At 39.1% G+C, this 16,614-nt stretch overlaps 1 protein-coding gene across 1 annotated transcript in view; it reads right to left on the bottom strand.

Moving 5' to 3' along the window:
• The window catches only part of MTUS2 (microtubule associated scaffold protein 2), a 477,685-nt gene extending 470,687 nt beyond the window's left edge, over positions 1-6,998 (bottom strand). Inside the window, exon 1 of the mRNA XM_075198945.1 lies at positions 6,740-6,998. The gene's annotated coding sequence lies outside the window, so the exon portion shown is untranslated. The remainder of the gene's footprint in view (positions 1-6,739) is intronic.
• Positions 6,999-16,614: the final 9,616 nt, after the last annotated feature.

The following is a 16,614-nucleotide window of genomic DNA, read 5'->3' as shown; positions in this document are numbered from 1 at the left end:
CTCTCACTGTTTTCAAGAAATCTCAAGTATCTCAAACAAGTGAAAACATTTTTGGTGACTCCCAGAGCAATTTCCTAAATCGATCCTACATAGATTCCCCTTGTTCTATACTAGCACTATACTATACTGAGAAGTCAGTGATTGCTGTCATTTTGCAATGGCTAGTGATTTTTGGAGGGTTTGGGAAACTGGTGATATATATATATATATATATATATATATATATATATATATATATATATATATATATAGTTTTCCCTTTAGTACCTGTAAATTACTAAAAATAATAATGTCTTTTTATCTTTATTTCTGCAAATTGACCCTTACTAGATATACTCCTGAAAGTTTAAAACTTCTGCTGTGGACTATAGCTCACAACTCAAGCACATATTAAATTAAATCAATTAAATACATGAAATGTGTCACTTGCATCACTTACACTTACATGTCAAAATGCATGATTCAATTCTGCCATGCTGGCTATCACTGCTGTATGGAATGTATATCACAGCTATAAATGAACTGTGTCCCTATCACTGACATCTGGCATTGTGAAAAGAGCCAGCAAAGTGCAGAGAAGTGAAACTGAGCAACTGTAAGGGAGGTTTTAGGAAGAGACGATGATGCATCTGGTAGAAACTCTGTTGACATCTCTCACGGGTCCTTTACTTCTCCCTGTATCACCAGGGCGATGCAGATGACTAACTAGTTTGCATTGTATCTTGGCTGCGCTATTGCTATAACATGGAACATCTGTTAGTAATAAAAGTTGATTTTAACGCTTAGCAAAGTGATTTTATTCCAAAGCGCAGACAATTACAAGAGCATCTCTAAACGAAGCTTCGAAGTCTCACATAATCCGGTACATGCCCAATATGCTATGTGTTTCTTTATTAGGCAGTTTGCTGAGATTGTATCTGTAGTTTTAAAAATGCACCTCTTTTATGTATAGTAATATCACATTATGTATGGGCAGTTCCTCACCGTTCACCCCTAAACCCAAAATGAACAAATGTTTATAGCCAATGTTCAATGACACTAGTGATTAACCACATGATGTCTATATAAATAAAATATAATAATAATAATAATAATATTATTATTATTATTATTATTATTATTATTATTAATAATAATATTATTAATGTCATGTTTGCACATACCGCTAAGTAAACAATATAAAGGACATATTCACAACATAAATGATACCATATTATATCCAAAGAAGTGTGGTATAATATGCGTAATCAAAGCAGTTATGTTATTATATTGTATGTAATAGTTCAACCAGAATTCAGATATTACTTTAAAAAATGACTCTCCTAATTGAGAGTCTCTTAGCTGGTCTCCCGGGGCTGGTTCAGCTTATATCAGTTCACAGTTTAGGGAGATTAATAAAGAACTATATTCCACAAGTACAAATTGCCCCCAGTTGTAAGTTGCCATTAAGCGCTCAGTCAGCTATCCACGTGCACATAAATGCAGGTTTTGTGGTAGTGTTTTGAAAAAGATCCTTTAAAACCAATGTATTTGAAACCACTGATGTGTTTGTTTGTTTAGTGCAGTTGTCTTAGGAATGTATATCCCCACTCTCACCCAGCCATATGAAACCTATGGGCCTGTGTCATTAAGGAGAGCAAAGCTTAAAAAAGGAGTAACTTTGCACCTGGGCAAAACCATGTTGCATTGGAGGGGGAGGTAAATTTAAAATGTGGGGACAGATTTATAGTTGGGGTAGGGCATGTCCTAGATCAAGTTTAAATGTCAGTGTAACAAGAGAGCTATCAAGTATTTGTGTGCTAGATGAAAACACAGCCAGTATTTAACATGTGTGTTTGCGTGGATTTTCTCCAGATGTTCTGGTTTGTTCCCACACTCCAAAAACATACTAGTGGGTTAATTGGCTGCTATCAAAATTGACACTAGTCTCTCTCTCTCTCTGTCTGTGTGTGTGTGTTAGGGAATTTAGACTGTAAGCTCCAATGTGGCAGGGACTGATGTGAATGAGTTCTCTGTACAGCGCTGCGGAATTAGTGGCGCTATATAAATAAATGGTGATGATGATGATATGTGCAAAATAATAAACTCATTTACACTCCTTGCACTGTAAAATGGTTTGTCCCGGAAAACATATATTCCTTTTTGTGCCTTACTTTCCTTAATGTCTCCGGTCCTATATGTTTATATATTATTTATTTATGTATTTATCAAAGGTGATTCAGACCAGAGCGCTGATCATTTTGTTATCAGATTGATTCTTCTCTTAAATGGTTCACTGGTCAAATGCAGAAGGAAATGATCATACTTGTTTGGCACTGGTGCTTACATGAAGATTGGTTTATACCATTAAGCTGGCAATACACGGCTGATCTGACTACCCGGCCAAGTGCCACACATAAGGGTGGACAAATCCAGCCATTTGGTCCAAGTGTCCAGATCACCAATGGCCTGTTGGCGCAGTCAGATTACCACAAACACAAGCTGATAACAATTTGCTTACTGCACTTGCAGACATGCCTGGTAATGAGCCACGTTGTCCGTGAGATCATTCTATGGCAAAACTCTCATTAAGGAGCTACCCACCTAGCAATATCAGGGCAATGTGCAGGCATCAACTGCAATATTAGTGCATATTTGGCCAGCAGTAAAGGCATTATAAGAATATTTTGGATCTCCAGTATAACAGTATGGCTGACCCAATTGTATAAATAATGTATAAACTAAAGGTCCTTAAACTGTTATTGGATAGGACCCAAATTATGCCTGTGAAACTTTGTGACCCATGATTCACTTTTTAGTTAGTAATATATTTAACTTAATTACTTTACTGTTATTTAACACATTGAATACATTGTTGGTAAAATAAATATATAATGAATTACATATTATGGGCAGTGGCGGATCCAGGGGGTGTGGAAGGGGCGATCGGGGCACTCGCTCCCCCTAGCAAGGGCGGACTGCGGCAGCACACTGTTTCAATGTTCCCATTGGCTGAGAGGCAGACAGAGAATCCTGTCCCGCCGTGCTGGTTGTGTTGAACACAATCAGTGCCTGCCTCTATCTGCAGACGGGAACATGAATATAGTGTGCTGACGCCTGCAGCCTGCCCCTGCTATTAGTGAATAAATGGGCCCACCTTTAGCTTTAGAAGCAAATCATGTTGCACTACAGAGGGAAAGTTTATAATGTGCTGACCGATTTAGAGTTAGAAGTGGGTGTGTCCTAGCTCAACTCTAAATTGCAGAGTAAAAATAAAGCTGTCCAGTATTTGTGTGCTACATGCAAACAATAAATAAATAAATGCACTTGTATCTCTTACATTGTAGTGTGGTTCATCTAGGACCAAATTTGCTCCTTTTTTGTTTTGTTCTTAACTCTAGATGAAGCCCTATATTATTATTGTTGAATATAACCTAATAACCAAATTGGGAACTAATAATAAATAGAATTATGCTTCAAACACAATTAGTATGGAATTATTTGACAGAACAAAGTTGATTTGTAAAGAGAGAATCACGGAGACCTACCCTAAATGCCATGTTTTGGACTCATAAGTTAATAACAAATATAAACAACAAACCATACATAGACCTATATCAAATACATGCATAATAGAATAACACAGATGAGTCATATCAATGTTTGGCGCCTATGACCAACAAAGGTAACTAACTTGCCGGGACAATTTTTAATGGCACGTCCTGACATAAACTCTCCAATGACCATTATTGTACCCACACCTTATGTGTTTTGTTCACATGTACAACTAATACACAAACCACACAGCACCGAGAGTCGTCACATCGCACAAGAGCTGTATACATAGCAGAAACACAACTAGTGAAAGAAGCTCTTATATTTCCCATAAATGTTTGAAAACTTCTGCACAGACTCCAAGCAGCTGTTTAATCGCTTGTGTGAAAGGTGTAGGAGTAACAGTAGACTCTATCATACACTTTCTAAGTACGCTGGCCCTAAACGTGGCTTACAAGTACACCTATCAGAGCAGAAAATCTGCTTTGTGTAATACCCTCTAGGCAAAACCCTTGAATTGCAACAGACCAGCATCTTTTTTTTTTTTTTTTCTTTTTTAAAGGACTGGAAAGAAAAAAAACACAGATGAAAAAACTGTCATGTGACCCCGCTGTAACACTCACACATATATTAAAAAATGAACAAGTCCCAAGAGTAATTTCTGATGGCTTTTCCCTATATTGGTACCTGCTCCTCCTTAGGACTATGCTCCCCTGTAGTTATATATTTGATAATCTAATAACCAGAAAAAGATATCAGTGAATGGGTTGGATTTAGATTATGGGTGTGTGTGCAACGTGTAACGGAATGGTGAGAGAATTCCATTGTAGCTTCATCTGACCTGACAATAGTTTATAAGAGGGAGTCAGATTTTGGAGGGGTTATTCTAAAATGTCCTGGTACCTTTAATGACAAAAATCATCCAGTGACCACTATGATATGCACACCTGATTTGTTTTGTTGGCATATACAAGTAATACACAAGTCTTGCAGAACTGAGAGCTGTCACGTCACACAAGAGCTTTCTACGCAGCAGAAACTCAAGAACTAAGAATCAAATAAGGTTGAAGGCTACCAAAGGTTAAAATATGGGCAGATTAGATGGGCCAAGTGGTTCTTCTCTGCCGTCAAATTCTATGTTATGATCAGGGTCCAGATAGAGTTTAATACCCAGTCCAGTGTGTAAAAGTGTTTTTGACAAAGTACTCTAAAAGATTGTGCTGACTAATTGCAGAAACATTTATTAAAACACAATTAAAACATAAAATCAATGAGTAAATCTAATAAAATATACATTAAATGAAAAGCCTGACATTATGTGGGTGTACCACACTTCTTGAGGAGTAATAAATATATCACTACAGTCCTCCAACCTAACACCAGCAACCCTGCCATACGTTTGGCAGAGCTGATTACCTATTTCCGTGCTTGTTATCCTTCATCCATTGTAACAGTATACTACATCACCTTTATACATGATTCATTGGTGATAAGACACCATATGCAAATGACCGGTATATTTTAAGATAAATAAATATGTAATATATGATTAGGACACTTCACTATCTCTCTGGGTTTCTACACAAAAGGATAACTGATCCCCGGGCTGGAAAAACACAAAACCCTTTAGAACAGATTCATGTGAGAAAATGAATTTATGAATATAATGTATTCAAGTGTTCTAGATCAATTTGTGGAGACACAAGACTGGAACAAAAGACACCAGCAGTGCTCGTCTGCTGGGATGACATTGTACAAAGAGAGATGAACCACAAAAACAACATCCAATTATTCACATACAAATTAGAAGGTTTTATTTAATCATTGCCATGGATTCCTGATTTTACTTATAAGAAACTTATTGGGAATTTGCAACAGAACTGCAAATGTAACATGGGAATGGATAGTTTACTCAAAACATGGTTTGCATTCTCCTGTCTGGAGCTGTTTATATGGATTGCTTAAAATTTTAGTATGAATCCCTTAAATAAGTGATAAATAGAGCAATATGATTTTTTTTTTAAATGCAAAGTTCCACATCAGGAAACAATGGCTGTCCATAAACTCCCAGAACGCTCAAAATTATCTGTCGGACTTTAGCTTTCTGATTGTTATAAACTTATCTACAATGCAATACAACACTCTACAAGAACTTCATATTTCATAATCTATCTCATACATTACTACAGTTACTGCTGACTATTTGGTGACATAGCATTAAGGAATTTAGTTAGATTCTCTCTAAACTTTATCTGGAGGATTGTGAAACAAACTGGATCTAAAGATCTGAAAAGCTTCTTCAGTCTACAACAGCCAATAAATCTTGTTTCCCAAATTCACATGTACATTATCATCTCTGTGCACTTGTCTTAAACATCCCCGATATCACTGGTCGAATAATAATGACAAACATGTGTACAGCGCCCTTCAATACTGCACTTCTCCGTTAACAAATAAGTAACCAACAGTCCTAACCTGGATTTACAAAAACCCCAGGACAACAAAACTAACAGTTGTGTTATGTAATTACACAGACAGATTTTCTGAAATGGGAATATAATGTATGTCCAGGCAGATCCCACAATGTTGTACGCTAATAGGTACTTGGGTAGAAAGATCTAATATATATATATATATATATATATATATATATATATATATATATATATATATATATATATATATATATCATGTCAATTGCACTGAATATATATTACCAGACTTCTATTACATCTGTGCCATAGTACTAACTTTAATATTTAGAACTATGATTCCTACACTTATGGGTTAACCACAGCACAACAAACACAACAGAGAGAGAGAAAACCAACCTAGCCTCACACTGCCACAATCTAACATCATGTTCCCTGCAACCAACTGCTAACACTGAATACCTGAAAGCTGTATTATATTTACTCTGATTATTTAAAGATACATTTTCAACTCATTTCCTAGCAGAGGAACTTTAGTACAAGCATCAGACAACTATGAACATAGCATAAAACAGCTTAGTGCAATATTTATAACATGCTTAATATAGGATTATTTAATCATTATTGACATTTTAATTTATAAAATGAAATACAACTTTCCAACTTTGCTGGAGAGGAATATGGAATGACTGAGGGCTAGGACTGAACTAATGTGCAGACCATGAGCTTTAAGATGCTCTCTCTCTCCCATCCCATGGAACAGCTGAGCTCACCTTAGCTCCTGCTTCTCCTCCGCATCCTTCCACGCACTCCTGCAATGCTCGCCCTGTGGGTGATAGCACAAGAGACGGGAACTACCTATCCTGGAGGCGTCACCTTCCATACACAGACAAAGAGCCAGCGCAGGAAACCTGGAGACTGATGCTGGTATTAGGATGCTCTGTAAGAGCGCCGACCCCCCCCTGCTCCAAAGCTAGAGCGCCCGCTCTGCTAGGACGGAGTTGCTTGCACGTTCATAATCAGCTGTCTGATGGTTTCACTGGCCAGGGATGGAAGCAGAAGCAGCTGCAACGTACGTATTAATGCTCATCCTTGGAAGCTTGCAACATCCAGTGGCTGCATCAGCCCAGTGGGAATGCGTTTCATAAGCCAGGGCGCCCTCTGCTGGAAGTTCTAAGCACTGCTTCTCAATGACATGATGATGAGTGGGGAAATGAGGACAATCCTGTGTATTGCATTATTTGTGGAAAAACTTTAATGTATTCTGTTGTCTCGTGTGTGCTAGTTTATCTGTTGCATCTAACTCTCACTCCATTATAACATCACTATTTATAGCATGGCTAGAACAGAGACTTTTCATCTCGACTCATTTACTATACCGATAGGCTAATATGACAAAATATTGCAAATGCAGAGTCTTGTTGATATATGTTTAATATGTACGAATGTTTACTTATAAAGCTGTGTATATGGTTATTTGAACATGAAACAGTTTCCTAACCACAATATCAATTTGATTTTTGTAAATATGTCATCACTCATATGTGAGTATTAGGACACCCTAATTCACAAATAGAAAATGGTATGAGCTTATGTTCAAGAAACAGTAGATGTAGTAAGAGAGCACCTTTTTCTATTATAATTATTATGGAAGGCAACACAGTAAGATATTAGTCTCATTAATATGTCATTTTTCATAGTCAATGCAACTACAATATTTATATTTATTCGCAGATTAGTTTTAGCTCCAGTAAGCTTGTTGCATTGCCATAATGCATCCACCTTGAATAGGGCTCAGATACTATTGAAACTAAATCTATGCCTGAAGTTTGCTCATGCCGCCCTATCTTTGTTGCCAACATATTTATTTATATGGTGTCAATCATATTATGCATTGAACTGAGGATATATAGTAATTCACATAAGCCCCTTTACTGTTGAAACTTCAATATAAATTCCCTAATACACACATCAAAATCCATTTTGTCAGCAGCCAATTAGGCTACCACTACATTTTTGGACTGTTGGAAAAAATCCACACAAACACGGGGAGAACATTCAAACTCCACACAGATCACAGATCACTTGGTTGAAATCAACTCATGACCCCAGTGCTGGGAGGAAGCAATGCTAACCACTGTGCCACTGTACTGCCAAAAAAAATAAAGTACTTATAGGAATGTATCCCAATATATAAACATATATTACTTACTTTGATGCATTGGGGATCTGAATTTATGGAAAATAAGCAATGTGAGTTAAAGATTTTTACAAAAAATGGGAATATTTTGGGATAACTTGGACAAAACTCATAACTGATATAACAGTTTTCCTATTGGTGATTGATTGTGTAAAGAATAACATGAGAATATCTGTTTCTTAAAGGATGTATTTTACAAATATTATCTCCCAGTCTTTGTAAACAGATACCTCTTCTAAGATATTCTCTTTTTTTGTTATTTTATGGTGACTGACCAGCCAATTGCAATTATTAGAGCACTTATAAAACAGCACAAAGCTGTACAATGTGGGACATTGCAATGTAAACAAATCAAACAAACACACCGAAGCAACAGCATAGAAGTCTCTGCCCAATGCCCATCAGAGCTTACAATCTACGGGAAGTAGAAGACAAGAGACAAAAGCTGAGAGAGAGAAAGAGATCCGCTGAAGAGAAGAGAATGTGAAATATAAAAATGAATGCTGGCGGATGTACCAGGTCTGCACTTGGGAGAAAGATATAGAACATTGGTGCTTTAATGTACGTGAAAAGGAGAGGACGGAGCATATTGTAAAGGATAAGAATAGGTCTGGAACCAGAAGAAGAAACGCTGAAAGAAATCCCGAGGAAGATACAGACTGTGACAGGCAAACAATGGTTCACTTCTGTTGAATTCTTTGGAACACTGCTAGTCTCAGACTGAGGTATGATACATTAAAGACTGTACCTATGTAGACCCATTGCTCATTAGACAGATCATGGTCCTCCCAATGTTACTGGAATGAAGCCGTGAGTCCTATAGTGTTGACAGCTGGGAAAGGAGAGAGCTGTCAGCATGACCTAAGCAGTATATTATGTCTGCCTGACTAGGTCATCTTCATATACTATCCATTCCCTATTTACATAGAGAGTGACAGTTTAAACCTAATGTCCAGTTCTCACTGACAGTATTCTACTGCCATAGAACTGTATAATCCCTTGATAGACTTGTGCCCTGGAAACAGTGGGCTTATGTAAAGCTGGATATATAGCCAAGGTTTAAGCTCTACTTTGTTTACATTGTTTTGCAGTAAAACAGCGTCATGTAACTAGCACTTGACACCACATCCGTTCGCCCAACTGAAGTAAATTCAACTGTGGCAGGCCCCCTGGAGATGGGGCCTAGCTGTCCACATACAACCGTACCCAGGAGTATCTCTTGTGGTTGTGTAATACCCTGCAAATCACAGGTATATTAATGCATGCATGCATTCATTCAGAAAACTACATCTCCCAGACTGCCTCTGGGAAGCTCATTGCAAACTACAGCCCCAGACTGCACTAGAAGCATGCAGAGACAGATACTGAAATAAGTTAAAAAAAGAAGGCTTCAGAAGAGGCGAGGAGCCAAAAATGGACTGTTGGAAGCTAGTGGGTTGTGGCTTCTGGCTGTGAGTTATGCTGTGTGACTGCTAGATGGGATAATGAAGGATCTTCCCACAAAGGGCCACTGAGAGCTATTGCTAAACTATTGTCTGAAAGATGTTTGCAACAAAAGTATGTAAAAGCCAGGTATAAAAGTCAGCACAGAACAAAGCATCTTTGGAGAACAGGAGTAGACCTAGCTTGCCACTGCAGTTGAGATGTCAGCAGGATTCATAAGATGATGGATATGTTTATGGTTTATTTTGATTTTCTATGTTCAAGTTATTTAAGTGAAACAAGTGAGACATCAAACTGTGTTTTTAAAACCTCTGACTGTAATATTGCTATTGAGAGGTTATGGTGATATCTGATGGAGAGTTTATTCCAGCCAAATCTGCTATATTTAAAGTTATCTGCAAGATGGCGCAGTGTGCAAGGGACATAGAGAGAAATCATTTGTCACAACTTCTGATGCAAAATCATTTGTCTATATTGCATCAGAAGTTTGAGCTTTTTGTAAAACTGCCTAAAATGGTTGCTGAGGAGAGAATTGCAAGTTGTTTAACTCTACAGTTGCTGGGAGAGATCTGCTTATTCTATTAGAAGGATTACAAAGTAATGATTTTGTTCCTTACACTGGAAATTGTTTATTGTGCAGAATTACTGTTGCTTAGGCTGAGCTCAGGAGTCGGCGCATGCGTCAAGTCGATTACTGATTTCATGTTGTACAAGTAAAGAATCTTCATATGTCCAACTGAAACTTCACTTTAACATGTGGATTATAATTTCCCCATGTGGGTTCTGTCTATTATAATCTGACCCTAGTCTACAGTTATTTCTTCTAAAGCATTTAACCTGAACAAGCTGAAATAATCATTGTTGCATCTCTATTGATTTTGTGTAATAAGTGTTGTATAATTGCACTAAAAGTCAATCATGATTGATTTGTCTAGATAATATGCCGCAGCAGTATTTAGTATAATTGTTTTATCAATCTGTTAGCAACCAGTTGTCTCTAAAATTATTTATCTAGCAGAACCCTATTCAATGAAGCACATTGCCTAAATTCAATTTATTGCTGCTATGGTAAAATCTTACACCACAAGCAAAGAGAATAAACCCACAAGTTTAAGCAATTTTAGCCCTGTGTTCTTTGTTTCATTCCAAAACTACTGGTGGAATTTTTGCCTCTTTACAATGCCACAGGACCTGTACAATCCTTCCTTACACTACTTCTGGGGTGTCACCCTGTTACAATTGTTAACCTCCTGGTGCACAGATCTGTGCTAAAGATGATGAATACAGATCTTTCTAGTGTCCAAAATGAATAAATAAAACTGTGTGAACCAACCACCAGCTCTTTTAAAAAATTTTATAGACATTTAAAATGCGAGTCATCATCATCAAGATGGTGATGATGACTGGAGTATCTAGTATACGGCCACATCAAGATACGCGTAAAGCAGTTGGTTCATATATAAAAATTAATCTGGTGTCCCAGGACTTACATACAGCTGTGACATCAGTCATTCAGCTACAGTGCTGCTTGGCTCTCTGTATCAGAAGTGATCAAATACAGCGGTTCTAACTGAAAGTCTTTGAAGCTCAATTATTGTGAAGGGATTTATTCAAATTGATTTTGTGGAAAACCCCTTTAACGCAAAACTCTGACCCAGAACTATTGTGATAGTTGTAATGCCGGCCACACACAGTACAATCATAGGAGCTTCAGCACCAAGTCTGAGTCCAATATGGCCACATGTAAAAGACTGAAGAGCAGCACGGTGGCGTAGTGGTTAGCACTTCTGCCTCACAGCACTGGGGTCATGAGTTCAATTCCTGACCATGGCCTTATCTGTGAGGAGTTTGTATGTTCTCCCCGTGTTTGCGTGGGTATCCTTCGGGTGCTCCGGTTTCCTCCCACACTCCAAAAACATACTAGTAGGTTAATTGGCTGCTAACAAATTGACCCTAGTCTGTCTCTCTGTCTGTGTGTGTGTGTGTTAGGGAATTTAGACTGTAAGCCCAATGGGGCAGGCACTGATGTGAGTGAGTTCTCTGTACAGCGTCATCTTCATCATGATGATAATGAAGATGATGGCACAGACACTGTTTGATAGCTGTGATCTGTGGTCTTCTTCTGACTGTATTTACCAGCATGTGAGATAATGATGCGTTTGATTTTGATTGAATTATTTTCAGGCATATGGATTTGGTATCTCATGCGGTGATATTGGGCCAATTGCCTAATATTGCTGCAGAGTAAGTGTCCAGCACAGGGTTTGAATCACATCACAAAGGGTTATTGAGTTATTGAGAAACTCAGGTTACACCTTCCTAACATGTATTACTGTAAATACTATCAGAACATCTACACACCTACCTTAAAATTCCATCTAACAATACATGTGAATAATGGGGCATTATAAAGACAACAGAGGAATTCCTTTTAGCTGTTTTTTATAATAACATGATTGGAAAGGAAGTAAATGGGGGGCGTGGCTAAGCTGCCAAGATGGACGGACACTTTGTAAAGAACTCTTCCACAAAATCGACTGCCATCTACCTTGAATTGAGGTTTTATTCCCAGAAATGATACATACCCTGCAAGAGGAGAAGTCTCACATGCTCTTGCTCATCGATTTGAGCAGAGAGAAGATCTTTAAACTACTGTATCCTGCATACATATCAGAGCCCCAGAGGGGCACGAACCTGACACCCTCATGCTAAAAACCTCACTATCAGCACAGCGACTCCCTCCATCCTGGTCCCTTTTTACTGACGCGTGAACTTGGCTCACCAGCACTCAAGTCCTAACACCGACTGAGCTATAGAAGTAGCCCCCTGTCGAACTGTCCAATGCAGCCACGTGTAGCAGCCACGCTCTGGTGCAACACTACTGCAACACTACTGCTGGACAATCCGAGCTCCACGGTACGAGTTGCAGCTTAGCAAGCAGCAATTTTTTCTAACCAAACCACATTTAAGTCATGACCATCCAATACCTGTGACGTATATGACAAAATGTCTTAAGGATTTGAGACTCAGGCAGATTAGATCCCAAGCTGCAACACATATCCTGATTAAAAGTATTTCAACCTGCAACAACAAATGTCACTACAGTGTTATAGCTGCACAGAGAACACTTAGATGACCCCCTAATTGAATGCCAACACAGATGTGCCACCCTGATAACTAAACACTGGGTCCTTTCATATAGAGACCTACAGATTCCTCCAGTAAGTGTTCCCCACCTCTTGATTGCACCGAGAGCACCAGGAGGCAATCTTCACTTAATTTCTTTTATAACAACTAAAATTTGGTAGCTAAGTTATGTATTGTCACTCTCCAATACTTATTGAGTAGGTACATACTTAGCCCCATACAATCTTCATGCATGTAAGGAGCCTGCTGTATTCAAGCTCGCCACTAGAGGGCGTTAAACCTCACTAACTAATTAAGTACATTTAATGTCAATTATTCTTAAGGTCTACTACCTAACTTTGTAAGATGGTACAAAAACTAATCTACATGCTAATTTTACAGTGAACGTGTCGCTCTCTCATACTACTCGTAATTTGCCACCCCCTAGTGTGTTTCAATATATCACTGTGTAACCTGTACTATAAAAGATATAGGGTCTTATTATAGGTTCAGGCTGCCCTAGGGTAATACTCTCATAGTATGAACTTGTCCTTAGTTTAAATACAGCAAACCTTCACCCTTTCCTCCCCCACCAATGATTATGTTCCATTGTTTTTGAAACTTAGCTATACTTGGGTCATGGCAATCTTTGTCTCTCCAACTTTCTTATTCTCAAGCACCCGCCCAATGATGACTCATTGTATTCAGCCTGTCCCATCGGAATACATCAACAGTGAAACCTTACTACATCTTCTATGAAGAACAACTATCGTCTTATATTTGAAAGTGAATTTCAGTTTATAGTTCTCACTGTTCCAATTTTACACCTCTTAAATTTTGGCGCCCCCCCCCCCCAAAAAAAAAAGCCTCACACCCTAGGCTGCAGCTTAGCCAGCCTATAGAATAATCTGTCCCTGATAAGTTAAATTCAAACTCAGTAATGGGCCTTAAGATACAGAAATCTCCTAAACCTGTCTCAAAAGTACACTTTATCCTCCCACAAATAACTCCCACTAAATCTATCCAGCGCATTCCTGCTCCAAACTTAACTCCTCAAACCACATTTCCTGAGAATTCTTCAGAATCAGACGGCCTCATGGATGGACAATGCAACAACAGCTGATGATTAGAACAATGCAACAACTGCTGGCAACTTTTAAAGTTGAAATTACATCTGAGGTTCGGGTCTCTCTGAAAGAAATTAAATCTGAGATTAATGAGTTAAGAGAACGGACTGATCATGTGGAGTCTAAAATGGAGGCGTTAGTGGGCTCTCATAATGCGCTCATAACTGCATAGAGAATCTTTAGAATGAGGTCTCCACTATGAAAGATAACATTATAAACCTTGAAGACAGATCCAGAAGAAACAATATTAAAATGTGTGGCTTTCATGAGTCGTTTGACTCTTTACACATTCACAACTTATCTTTTCAAAAAATTACTGCCTGAGGACGATTATAATAACCTACTGCTTCATCGTATTCAAAGACTAGCAAAACCCAGGCAAGGACCACCAGATGTCCCTTGGGATGTTCTCCTTAGAGAACATTTATTTCATATAAAGAAAAAAATTCTTAGGGTGGCCCAAGATCTGGCATTAGCAAGTAATGTCCTTGATAACCTGTAACTCTTCCCAAATATCTCCCCAAAAATTCTGACAAAAAGAAAGTTGTTCCAGCTAATCACCTTTGCAGGTAGGATCTCAAACAAATGGGGCTTCCCAGTTAAGCTGATAGTTCCCTATAATGATTCTACCTCCACGATTCCTATGCCTGAGACACAAACTAACCTCCTTACAGCATGGAACACAAAGAGTTCCATTGTGTCATCCATCCTTATAGTCATTCTCCTGAAAGTGGCGGTTGTGAAACCACACGGTGTGATTTTTGGACTCATGCGATTGATGCATAGGGGCACTTACGATCCATCACCCCTTCCTGTGTATTTTGAACTGTCATTGTCTCGCTGCCTTACAGTTTATTGTCATGCAAATTTATGTTAATTGTTATATACGTTAGAAAAGTTATTTTTAAATATCGCCAGGTGGAGTGTTTAATCTGTAGATTTGAGACTAGGAACTGCGTTTCGGTCACATGTGTATGCTGTACCTGCGAAGAATAACATCGGTCTGTTAATTGTATATCTGAATCTCTGTATTGCCATCTACAGAATAAACTATGTTTTGGTTGCACCAATCTGCGTAGGCAGTGTCGGACTGGGGCATGAAGGGCCCACCGGGGGACTGCAACACTAGGGGCCCACCAGAGGGGGTGTGGTCAGTCATCATAGAGGCGGGACCAGACACTAGAGGGGGAGTGGTCAATCCACGAAGGACAGCTAGCACCTTAGTGTAGTATATAAAAAATGCAGTGTGTGTATAAAGAATACACAGTGTTGACTTGCCACTTAGTTTGGGTCACCAAAAATCAGGATTGTCCCACTAGATCAGGGTTGGCTAACCTGTGACACTCCAGGTGTTATGAAACTACAAGCCCCAGCATGCTTTGCCAATATATGGCAGCTTATTGCTGTAAGGGTATGCTGGGACTTGTAGTTTCACAACATCTGAAGTACCACAGGTTAGCCAAGCCTGCACTAGACTCAGAACATTTGACAGACTGTCCTACCTGTTGTTGTCACTTTTACCACCTGTGCCTGCTGGTTTCTTTAGTTGCGGCTTGTCTGGATCCTGGAATGTTGAGGGCTCTATTTGGAAAAAATAAAGGGGACATTTAGAAACGCCAACCATCCCTGCCATTAAATCAACAGCACCCACATTTAATAATTAGGTCTCTCTCCATCCTCAACATTAAAGTAATAGTGCTCACATGTGATAAATAAACCTATTACCCTCCCTCCAAACAACCCCACCAATAAATTAATAGCATTTAAGTTCAAAACATCCATTTCCCACAACCATTCATAGCATTAAATAATTAATATTCACATTTAATAGATAGCCCTCCTCCCCACACAGTAATGCCCCAATATTATGCCACACAGTAGTGCCCCAATGGTATGCCACACAGTAGTGCCGCAATGGTATGCCACACAGTAGTGCCCCAATATTATGCCACACAGTAATGCCCCAATATTATGCAACACAGTAGTGCCCCAATATTATGCCACACAGTAATGCCCAAATATTATCCCACACAGTAGTGCCCCAATATAATGCCACACAGTAATGCCCCAATATAATGCCACACAGTAATGCCCCAATATTATGCCACACAGTAGTGCCCCAATATTATGCCACACAGTAGTGCCCCAATATTATGCCACACAGTAATGCCCCAATATTATGCCACACAGTAGTGCCCCAATGGTATGCCCACAGTAGTGCCCCAATATTATGCCACACAGTAGTGCCCCAATGGTATGCCACACAGTAGTGCCCCAATTCACACACACACATTATATATGGGACTTCTCTGCCGTTTTGTGTTTTAAAAAAACAAAAACCAGGCTGTCTGGCAATGAGTGTCTTACCTGTGAGATACTCCAGCATGCTGCTCCTCTGGGTGGCCACGACGGGTTGGATTGGAGACACAGTAGAGGCGAAGTGGAATTGGGACTTATGAATAGACTCCCAGCAGATGTTGTCATGGGAAGCGATTTAAGCCTCTGATTAATGAGCCACTTTGGCAACACCTTCACCCACAGTAAAGCTAGAGAGCTGTCAGTTAAGTCCCAGTCAGATCTCCAGACCAGCACCGGTAGTCCTGGATGTGTCACGCACTGGAGAGCCTGAATCATCGCCGTTACATACACCTGACGAAAACCCCGCCTTGATGCAAGGAGACTTGGGAGAGGTGGACCAATTAGAATTTAGACAAGCCCAGTGAATGGACACTTCTTTAGTGTGCTTCTGTAG

Source organism: Mixophyes fleayi, chromosome 2 (genome assembly GCF_038048845.1).
Source record: "Mixophyes fleayi isolate aMixFle1 chromosome 2, aMixFle1.hap1, whole genome shotgun sequence".
NCBI classification, from domain to species: Eukaryota; Metazoa; Chordata; class Amphibia; order Anura; family Limnodynastidae; genus Mixophyes; species Mixophyes fleayi.
This window is presented reverse-complemented; position numbering and strand designations above follow the sequence as displayed.